The 3,677-nt window shown below is 40.5% G+C and overlaps 1 pseudogene; it reads right to left on the minus strand.

Annotated features, from left to right (window-relative positions):
- Positions 1-853: 853 nt before the first annotated feature.
- LOC149312075 (aconitate hydratase, mitochondrial pseudogene) lies at positions 854-3,263 on the minus strand (annotated as a pseudogene).
- Positions 3,264-3,677: the final 414 nt, after the last annotated feature.

Consider the following 3,677-nt stretch of genomic DNA (forward strand, 5'->3'; position numbering starts at 1 on the left):
GCTAATTTTAAAGTGTAAATATGACTAGGAAAATCTAATTTCCACACCATAGTCAAGCCACCCTCCTATACTCAGTGGCTGTCACCCGACTCCTGGTCTAAGCTGCTCCTGCTTTCTATAGACCATTCTTCAAGACAGGTAGATATTACCCCTCAGTCCAAGCCTCAGACTCTGCTACCCTCTTTCACTTTTCCATTTTGTTTCGCTCTGTATGCTGGATGTTAGAGTGAGTCATTCTTGTATGTGTGTTCTTTCATATTCCTTCCAAATAAATATTCTCTTAGTTTACCCATGCCTGGAGTCTCCATCAGTGAGTACTGGTATAGTTGGTGCTTTCAGGCCTCATGTTACCCTCCTCTAACAAGCCAAGCTACACAATTTCCCAATGTGTCAAAGATATATTGATACTAGTAATGGAGGTTTTTGGAGCCTCAAACAGTTGGAAATAACAACTGGTCCAAAATGTTGTGGTACGATTGTTGGGCAGGACTGCTTACAGGGAACATAACCACCTTATTGCAATATCTTCACTGGCTGTCAGTCTAAATACCCTCAAATTGTCTTGATTTGGCAGGGACAATACCAATTAATCCTCTGTTGTCCTACTTCTTCAGCTTCAATGGAAATAAATGCAAAGCAATATGGGACAACTCAAATACATTAAGTGTAGGCAAGTATGAAAGCCAGAACCTCATAATGAAAATATAATACTTCTATTAGTGTCAGCAATTGAGTACTGTAATAAGAGGAAGTTAAGGTTACATTTGATCACAGACATTTATTCCCAAGAACCATAGTGCAATTGCACTTTTATGGAGACTGGCAAGTCCTCTGGATGTGTATTTGTGTAGGTTTAGTGCTTCTGCAACTCTTTCATTCTGTTGAGGGCACTGTCAACTTGACTCAATCTGAGCCCCATGGTAAGTGTGATTCAGCATAATTGCCTTTTGCTTCCCATTAGTATGCTTGATGATCTATTTTGGGACTTTCCATGAACAAAATCTTTCAGATCCACAATACTTAGTTTGGATGAATCTTGTCATAATCCACTGGATCAGTAAAGTTTAGTGGTAAGAGACTTTACTTCTTCAAATTGGTTTCAAGAGCTTACAAGCGCTTGACAGTGTGGTTCTTCTTCCTAGGTGTTGTGGCTCTAGTGCAGCATGCTCCTGAGCCCTCACCATAGTTTTAATCAACAACTACCATCCATTTAACATCATGTTCCATGTAATGAGAGGCTGTATCAGGAACAGGTCCAAACTCCTGTGTCTACAGTCTACAGTGATGTAGACTCAAGTCAATTGACTCGGACTCATCAGACTCAACTCAATTCAATGACTTGCCTTGGAAATGTCATTGCATTAATTGACACACTGATTTGACTTGACTTATGACTTGTATATTTTTAGCAAATGATGTGCTGGCCTAACTTCATCTATAAATGTTATGGAAAGGAAAATGTTTTTTCTCTTTGAACAATGTTTCCATCTCACTGCTTTTTGCCTACTGGTCACTTGATGGAAGCAGTACTTTACATTTGCAATACAAGAAGCCTATGAAAGTGAATCTTGCCAGATGCTCGTAGGAAAAGCTTTAGAAGGCTCCTCGAATGTGCAATGGAGCCAGGCTGCAGAGTAGACCTAACCCCCCACCTCAAGCCCAGAACATGGGGCTAAATTGTTGGGAGAGAAACAGCAAACAGGCAGGGGGCTTTAGGCAGGCCTTGAGGTCTACTCAACAGCCTGTCCGCACTGCACATTGGAGGAGGCATCTAAAGCTTTTGAAAAGCTTTAGAAATATCCTCCCACCCCCATCTCCTGCCCCCACCTACCCTTCTTTTTATGTTAAAGTTTCCTCCCAGACTTGAGACTTGATTTGGAAGTATTTTCCAAGGACTTAAGACTTGAAATCTAAAGGTAGAGACTTGGAACTTAACTTGAGATTTGGAGTGAAACACTTGAATACATTGCTATTAATGCATTCCTTAATGAGTTGCCTTTGTCATTCTCAATGTTTATGGTTCCAATCAGGAAGTTGTTTGAAATATTATCCAAATGACCATGGGCCTGCTGCTGAGATGTTGTCAGTAGTGCATTTTCCTTTCACTTTTTTGAGGATCAACATATCTTCTAGGTTATTGCTATCATATTTATTAAAGGGCTCAAGGACTGCAAGTGCTGCCTGGTGGGGCTCACATCACCTGCTGGCTACTGCCATCCTTGTGGGAAGGATTCTGATAGATGCCCTGCCCTAGATCAAATTCCAGTTTGGGTAACTCAACAGCATTTGGTGCCTCAAGTTTCAACTTCTTTCCATCTGTTCCTATCATATAGTCAACTTCAGAGATGCCGGCAAGAGACAAACCTGTTACTGTTTCTGGGGATGTCACAAAAGCATGAGTTTCTGGGATGGCATTATTGCAGCCAGTTAAGTTTCTATTAAGAGGTAACAATTGTATTCTTTTCTCCCCCTTTAATATTTTTTTATGTCACTGGCCTATGCAAGGTTCATAAGCACTGACAAGATCAACTCTACCAACATCACATATCATTTTGGAATAGATATCCCTTTCAGTGATGGCTTGGATCTGATGTGATGGTGAACTGAAACTTGCTTTTAACCCCATAGGCAAGTGATTGTTTGCCACTTCAGCAGAGAGGCCCATATCTTTGTAGCTTGAATTGATGCATCTAGCAATAAGACCAATTCTGATATCCATTGGATAGCTATTTTTGTTGCCACAGAGCTCCTTTCTTCCACAGTGTGTGCCAGATCTGGAGTGAAGGGCCCATTGATAAATGGTTTTAGCTCACTGAGGTTAATTTTAAGATCAGGCTTCAGGTGTTCTTGGAACTTTTCTGCCAAATTACCAATTTTACAGATACAACACAACTGTCCCAGGAGGAGAACAAATTCAAATGGAACCCAAAACTGACAGACTCAGGAAACGGATCTCCTACATTACAGACCATATTCTTCCATATGAGCCTGCCCATGTTTTGACATTTGGAAGACAGGTCCTTCTTTTGGCCTCACCACCTTCAGAGAAACTTTTGGTGAGACACAAGAGAGTGACACACGGTCTATGCAAGAAAGGACAGGCTGATTAAAATCTCAATTTTCCTTTCCTGGGGCCAATTCAGGTTTAAGCTAAACCTATATATTCATTAATAATAAGGATTTCAAATTAGTCCGGAAATCATATTGTCTCATAAGGTCTTGTGATGATGTTCTCCTCTTCCTTTTACCTTAATCTGACTCATGAGCATTCCTCTTTTCCATGGGCAACTTGATAGATACATCCTACTGTTAACAGCTTTTGCCAGAATGGGAGACAGGTCTGCTTTTGCTCTACAGCAAAGCTAGATGTCAGAAATGGTGAGTTCCAAATAAATCTTGTTTCTGCTCAACAGTTTATTGCTTGCTTCTGAGTGTGAAGCTAAAGCCAACAAAGCTTTGTCTGAAGTACAGGAATTTGCCATAAAATCCCAGTCATATCTTTTCAGACAGACCTTAAGAGTCTTGTTAACACAAAACAGTGCAGCTGTTCATCTCTTTTCTCACTTACAATTCATATTTCTGGGTAGGGGATTAATTAAATGACAGACAACTTTGGGAAAAACTGTTCCATATGCAGGGTTAGACACAGTTGGTCAGATCCAGATTTAGTCATACTG

This window comes from Sceloporus occidentalis, unplaced genomic scaffold, assembly GCF_023333645.1.
Source record: "Sceloporus occidentalis isolate IW3139 unplaced genomic scaffold, rSceOcc1.0.p SCAF_5, whole genome shotgun sequence".
Taxonomy (NCBI): domain Eukaryota; kingdom Metazoa; phylum Chordata; class Lepidosauria; order Squamata; family Phrynosomatidae; genus Sceloporus; species Sceloporus occidentalis.